Here is a 7,848-nt window from a genome sequence, read left to right on the forward strand (position 1 = left end):
GGTTGGATATTTGGAAAAGGTTCTTCCACCCAGAGGATGTTTAGGCACTAAAACAGGCTCCTCAGGGCAGTGGTCACAGTCCCAAGGCTGACAGAGCTCAAGGAGCATTTGGACAACAATCTCAGGCACATGATGGGATTGTTGGGGTGTCCTTTGCACAGTCAGGAGCAGGACTCTGATCCTTGTGGGTCTCTTCTAACTCAGGCAATTCTGTGCGGTTCAGCTGGGATCATGCAGAAGCACCAAGTGCCTGTTGTGAGTTCAGCAGCCAAAGTGAAACAGAGCTCGCCCCAACCGCAGCTCTCACTGAATCAGAGCTGCTCGAGACATGGTGAGCAGCAGGTCCTGTGTCTGACCCAGGCACAGCGAACAGGATGTGACCTGTCACTCAGCAGGGTCACCCCAGTGGAGGGGGAGCTGGCCCCACATCAGGGGGGTTCAGCCAGAGGAGGCTGTGACCTCCAGGGCTGAACATGGAGCATTTTCCTTACCTGCAGGATTCAAAGTTCCAACCCATCACCTTTGTGCAGGAGATAAGCATCCCGAGAGGAGCAAAGCTACCTCTTGTCTGGGAATCCCTGGCCTGCAGCCAGCTCCTGAGGGGTGAGGCAAGGCAAGCAGGTGCTGCTGGCGGCGCGGGATTGGGAGGGGGATGCTCTGCCAAGCCCTCACCAAAATGGAGAGTCACCTGGTGATCACTCAGTGTGGGCTTGGGTGTGACGAGCCCAAAATAACTGCCCCTGCTCTGCGGCACATTGTGCAAATTGTCAACCAGATTTAAAAGAAAACACACCCGAGTTCCTGCCAGCAGTTGGTGAAAGAAGGAGCCCTCCACTGAAAGCCACACTCAGAGCCAACACTGACACTTGATTAGTGTCTGCTAAAAATAGTTCCCTGTGTGGGTGGAAGGAGAGCTCATGAGCACAAACACGGGGGGACAGGCAGGCATGGGGGGTTTAGGCTGGAGCAGCAGGTCAGCAGCAGTGGGTCACCGAGTCCATGGTATGCACAGGGACACCTTCACTAGACCAGGTTGCTCCCAGCCCCATCCAGCCTGGCCTTGAATGCTTCCAGGGATGGGATATCCAATGTCACTTACTCGGAGGGGCAGAGCACCTCCTCTCCCCCAGCGTTGTTGGTGTCTGCATTCAGGTAGCATGCAACAGGGCAAGAGAAAAAAATTGTGTCAGGGGAGGTTTAGAATGTGTATTAGGGAAAATTCCTTCACTGAAAGGATGCCCGGACATTGGAACAGGCAGCCCAGAGCAGTGGTAGAGTTGCCATTTTTCCTTAGCAGAGCCCTCTTTTGCCTCTGATTTACACTTTTCCCAATGGAGACACGTTTTTACTCAGATCTGCACAACGCACTCTGTCTGAGTTTGAGAAGGGTCTGGATAAGGCTCTTGGGCACATGGTGTGACTTTTTGTCCTGTGCATGGCCAGGAGTTGGACTCAATGATCCTGGTGGGTCCCTTCAGCATATTCTATGGATCAATTAATCATATTCTATGCTTTTGTGATTAATTTTCTTCAGCAAACCAGCCCTGTGCCCATGCCAGCAGCTCCCACTGGGCAACTGCTCCTGCCTCTGGCAAACATGGAGCCATCACCTCCCTTCCCACCCTGTAGGCTGTTCCTGCCGCTGGAATATATGGAGCCATCCTCTGTGCTCCCACACTGCGCCTGCTTGAGGCAGCCATGGCTGATTCATCCTCAAACGCCGTTTCTGGTGGCTTCCGCCCCCGCTGCCGCCATTGCCCTCACGGCCCGGCGCCATCTTGGATCCCTCACGCTCCCTGTCAGCCCGCCACGTTCCTCTCCCTCACGCCGCCATTATCAGCACTATCAGACCTAATTTAGTTTCAAGGCTACAAGGTAGAATTTGTTTTGTTTGTAACTAACTGCTGGTAGCAAATGCCACGTCGGAAACACTGTGTGGGTGGCGGGCGGCTCCCTCCCTCCCTCCCCTCTGCCTGTGCCTCACTGCCCCCCCAGCCGCAGGCTCTGAGGCCATGCTGGCCACGGGCTGGGGTGGTGGAACACAACAAAAACCACTCTTTTCTTGCCAAAGTATCAGTCTAAGTCTTTCTGGGCAGTTCCGGCCGTGAGGCTTCATCACAGCAGCGTGGCGGATGCAGCAGGGCTCTGCATCAGCACAAACCGCCCCGCCACGGTCATGCCGCGTTTTCAAGCTGAAAAAAATTTGAAAAAGTGGTGGGTTTTGAGCATGGCTGAGCCCACTGCTGCACAAACCCTGACTAGGACAGGCACTGCTCCATCTCCCACCTGCAGTTGGACAGCCCAGCCAGGAGCATGTGGCACATGGCGACACTCCCTAATGCCTCCTCCATAACACGGAGACACTGGAGAAAAGGACTGAAAAAGGAAAAAAAAAACTTTTTTTTTCTCATTGCAAACCATACTTCCAGGTGTCTCATTAAATCAGACAAAAAAAAAAAAAAGTATTTGGTTTACTGCTATCACGAGGTGCCCGTGGGCTCAGCTGCAGCACCCTGTTGTTGCTGGGTTCCACCTCCCATGGCAGAAGCCCGTTTCTGGCAGTGTCTTCATCTGCCTGCCACCATCACAATCCCAAACCCCCTATGTGGGACCCCTGCTCTCAGCAGCACCTGCAGCCCCCCACCGTCTTCGGGGTCCCACTGTCCATGGCAGGACCACCAGGAGTAGCTGTGCTTTGCTTCCTGCCTGGCATCCAGAGTGACCCAAACCCACATTGAGGTGACCCACGGCAGAGCCTCTTGAGCACCATCCCCTCATCACTAAAAATAGATCCGAGCAGTTAAAAAAAAAAAGAAAAGCCAGCAGAAAAAAAAGCCAACAGGAAAAAAAAGCCAACAGAAAAAAGGAGAACAATGTCTGCTTGACCATCAAAGAGCAACCACAGTCATTTCGAGGCAGGAACACCTGAGACAAGGACTTTCGGGTTGTGTTTTCTCTTTCTGCAGCAGATGGGCTCGCTTTTCTCTGAAATAGATGAAATCTCTCCTTGCCTGAGGTAATAGCACGCGGAGCTCCAGTGCTGGGGGCTGCCCCTCTTGTGGGCTTCTCGGGGCTGGAAAGGAGCCAGGGGAACAATGGGTCAGAAGACAAATTCAATTTCCTTTTGAGCTTGTTAGATGCTTGATTCCTATTTGTACAGAAAGACACAGATCTTGTGGGCTGAAACCTGTGTGCTGGCCCCAGCACTCATCTGAGAACTTGGCAATTCATTGCAGGAGTGGGCTGTGCCATGAAGGTCACCTCCTGGACCTGGGTCTGGGTGAGCAGTGTGTCACAGCTCTCCAGACCTTCAAGACCTGGCATGTCCAGCCCATGGCTCTGCAGGGCACAATCTTGGCCAAATGTTAAAAAAAAAAGCTGAATTTCCATGTATTATAAACAAGGAGATTTGTCAGGGCTGGCATCAAACAACCTGCTCCGTTAGCAGAGGCGGTTTTCAGAAGTCGATATCGAAACAGTGCTAAAAAATGGGGTATTTTGAAGCTGTTGAATGAGCAGTGCTGTGCACAGTGATCAGCCGATACATCCGACAGGCCAGACACGAAAGTGTTTATCTGGTGCTACTGGAAACTTGTTCAGCAGCACCTTAAATCAAACTCATCTAAGCCATCTGCTGCTTAGAGCGATCCTTGGCCAAACTCACTCGCAGAGGCATTCAGAAACATCAAAGATATTTAAAAGGCTTTATTTGACCTCAGTGCCTTTGAACAAGGGCATGAGATGACAGTACCAAGTGAGAATGGCTCCAAACTGGCAGAGGGCAGGGTTAGATTGGACACTGGGAAGAAATTCTTCTTTGTCTCAGTGGCAAGGCCCTGGCACAGGTTGCCCAGAGAAGCTGTGGCTGCCCCATCCCTGGAAGTGTTCCTGGCCAGTTGGGAATGGCTTGGAGTAACCTGGGATAGTGGGAGGTGTCCCTGCTCAGTGCAGCGAATTTTCAGTTTATGTTTGATGAATCATAGACTCCCACAAGGAGATGGAAGGGATTTAAAGCTCCTCTTGTTCCAGCCATGGAGTCTTTCTCCTCCAGACCAAGAGACACAGCTCCAGATGGGCACGGATACTTTGACAGGTTCCATATTTTCATAGCAGTTTTCCTCCTTTCCCTTTACCCTCCTCTATTTTACAGCCAAAACGGTTCTTCTGCACACACTGAGGATAAATGAAAGATTGAAATAAATTGCTGTCATCCAGATCTTTCCTCTCTGGGTTATGCATTGCTGGAGGATCTGCTGGCTGAGACAGAGTGAAGGGGGATGCAGACAACCCCACAACCTCTGGTCAGATCAGGACAGAGCTTTGTGGCTCCATTCAGTGAGGCAGCATTTGGGAAGCACTTTTTTGGGGTGGAAGGTGGGAAGGAGGATCTTCTTGCTGAACTGAGGAGCAGGATTTCTGTACCCCCTTGGGGACAGGAGGGGGAACCCAGAGCAGCTGGACCGAGACTGCAGCACGGCCTTCAGTTCCCACACTGCCAGGACACCCCTTCTCACCCCTGCCTTCATCTGACAGCACTTTCTCGTTTTCAAAAGAGTTGAAAGAACCACTAAAACTCAGATATGTGTTGGGGTTCCATTTCTTGCCTCACTTCTCTTTGCCACCCTGCCTGTCCAGCGTGTAATGGAAATTTTACCGCAGCCGCTCGATGAGCAAACAGGAAGCCAGCAGAGAGCGTGGCAGCTCGCTGTGGCCCAGCTCAGCTCAGCCGGGGGACAAGAAAGGCTATAAAAGAGAGCATGGGGGTGGCAGGGGGAGGAGAGCAGGCCAGAGGGGCCAGGGCTGGCAGCGGCTGGCAGGGGACCTGGTCCTGGCTTCACAGGTAAGGCAGGCACTGCCCTGCACCTTCTTTTTCTTCCTTCTGCAAATGATTCCTGGCTATTTTTGGAAGCATTTTCCATTGTTCTTGGGGCCAATTGAGAGGATTCTGCCATACTTTACTCTCTGTACCAAACTTACTAAAACTTCAACCTTGCTTGGAAAAAACTAATTCTAATTGGCTTTTACCGCTTTTTTTTCATCTTTGCAAGCCCATAGTACAAACCCTAAAATCCCCCAAAGCTGCTCAGATTTCAATGGAGGTAGCAGAGAAGGTAAAGCTGGGCAGTGGTTCCACAATTCCCTTGCTCCTGTCAGAAAGATTTTTCTTCCTTTTCTCTGAAGGAAATCCAGAGTCCCTCTGCTGAATGGTCTTGGCTGTGTGTGGAGTACTCAGAGCTGATTCTGGCTCAGTCCCCACCACAGAAATGGGAGGGTGTTTGGACCCAAAGCAAGAAATCCAGAAAGGAGATGAAAACAGGTTACAGATTCCTCTCACTGTGATTTTTGTGACAGCTTTCCGGGCTCCCTCACTTCTTGCATGGAGCTTGTCAGTGGAAAAACACTTCCTTTCAGTTTCGTACTAAGTTCATTCATTTTGATTGATAAGCTTCTAACATTCATTTTTTCCTTCAACTCCCTGAAAGGAGGGTGTAGCCAGGTGGGATGGTCTCTTCTTCCAGGTAACAAGTGACAGGATGAGAGGAAACAGCCTCAAATTGCACCTGGGAAGGGTTTATGTTGGATATTAGGGAAAACTTCTTCACCAGAAGAGTTGTCCAGCACTGGAACAGGCTGCACAGGGCAGTGGGGGGTCACCCTCCATGAAGGGATTTAAAAGAAGTGTGGATGTGGCACTTGGGGACATGGTTTAGTGATGTTTTTGGCCATGCTGAGGGAATGGTTGGGCTTGGTGATCTTAGAGAGCTTTTCCAACCCAAATGGTTCTGTGATTCCTTGATTCCCTGGGAGAATGCAGGGCGAAGTGAGGAGGTTTGGGTGGGTCCCACAGACAACCCCACCATAAAAACAGAAAAAGGGGCTGCTTCTTTGTTATCTCCTCCAAATTCTTCCTGGGCAAGCACACAGTGTGAGGCACAAGGCACAAGGCAGGGGTTTGGCAGCTGGCCCAGCGAGGGGCACCTCGAGGACTGTCTAACCTGAGAATGGTGAAACATCAGGGTCAATCTCAGGTTCGTCAGCCCATGAGATGCCTTCTCCAGAGCGGGACGGGCAGCAGCAGCCCCAGCAGCCCCACGGCCGCCGCCTCCCCCCAGCACATGGAGAAGCACAGCGGGGAGCAGGGGCACACCAGAGCTTCGTCTGCACCCTGGCACGGCTCTTTGTGAGGATGGGTGAGGAGCAAAGCGGGTGTCAGCCCCCAAGGAGCAAAGTGGCCGGCAAATCCCGCCGGTTCCTCAGGAGATGCTGCTGGAAGCTCGGCCACACCTTAGTGCTGAAGTTGCCAGGCCAGAGCTGCAGCAGCTGCCGCGTGTGAGCTGCTGCTCATGTGACAGAGGCTCCGAGTACCAAAAGCACCTAATTAGGAACTTCTCCGACTCCTCCTCGGATCTGTGCCTCTGTGTGCAGCGAGCGCAGCCCAGGGGTGAGTCTGGCATCCCTGAAAGCATCATTAACACTTCGCTCCTCACATTCCTGACTAGAGGAGGAGAGAGTGACAGCCCTAAAAGTGACGATAATGAATCCCCAGGCGGTGCACGGGGCCCATCAGCGCTGGATTTGTCAGTAATTTATGAAGGGAGCAGGAATAAAAGGGTATTTTTAATTTTTCAAGTTGAGCTTCCTAAATAAAACACAAGTCCGAGATACACTTATCAGAATTGCTGTTTTTCCTACAATTAAATGACTAATCCTAAAGATAAATGGTCTAAAACATTACCAGCCACAGTGCAGGCCATGGGGACAAGGGGTGAAGGGAGCTTCCTCTCTCTGTGCCTGCTCCTGGCCATGGCAGTGGCTGTGCAGGAGCAGAAATCTCTGCCCAGAGCCACGGGCTCGCTCTTCTGAGACAAGGTGGCCCCAAAGCCCCCTGAGTGATGCTCTGGGCACCAGCCCCTCCTGCTGCATCTCTCCCCACTGCAGCCCCTGGCCCCTCCACATGCTGCTTCTGCAGAGCAGCCCCAGGAGATGTCATAGAAAGAGTTTTTCAGAGACAGCCCAGCCCCACATACAGGGAAGGAGCCCAAATTGATGAGCTGAACCCCCTGGACCCACCAAGTCCTAGCACGAATTCTAGAAGCTTTATAACCATGGTGGGAGACCCCATGAGCAGCCAGGAAGCACAGGGAAGGCAGCTCCATTCCCCCTGCTGGGATCCAGTCACTGCTGAGGCTGGTTTCATCTCCTCACCGGATTTTGGGGTCTCATTTGAGCCCCCAGCAGGTGTGGGGATGCCCTGGGAGCTGCAGGCAGCGCTCCCAGCAGTGCAGCAGGCTCAGCACTGGGATCGGGGTAGGGGACAGCACGGGGTCAGCCATGGGGGACAGGGAGAAAAGCAGCCTCAGGTGGAGCACTGGAAATGAGAGGGATCTCGATGATTCAGCGAAGAAAAGGACTTTAAAAGCTCACAAAGCCAGCAGGAGGCAGCTGCTCCCGCTTCCTGCCCACCCAGTGCTCGCTCTGCTGCTGCTGGGAGTTATTCTGCAGCTGGGGGGGTGAGGGCCCCCCCGGACTGCCACCCCCACAAACCTCTTGAGCCCTTTCCAGTGACCCTCAGAACTCTGTTTTTCATGTGCTTCTTGCCATGGAGGAGTCACACCCCTCCCACCCCCAGGCACCCCGTCACACAGAGAGGGTCTGTTTTGAGAGCCCACTCACCAACTCACACTCACCTCACACCCCTCCCACCCCCAGGCACCCCGTCACACACAGAGGGTCTGTTTTGAGAGCCCACTCACGAACTCACACTCACCTCACACCCCTCCCAGCCCCCAGCTCCCCCTCACCTCTCCGACCCCCAAACCCACCACACACCGAGAAACGCCCCTGCAC

This window comes from Passer montanus, unplaced genomic scaffold (assembly GCF_014805655.1).
Source record: "Passer montanus isolate IOZ18808 unplaced genomic scaffold, ASM1480565v1 scaffold41, whole genome shotgun sequence".
Classification (NCBI taxonomy): domain Eukaryota; kingdom Metazoa; phylum Chordata; class Aves; order Passeriformes; family Passeridae; genus Passer; species Passer montanus.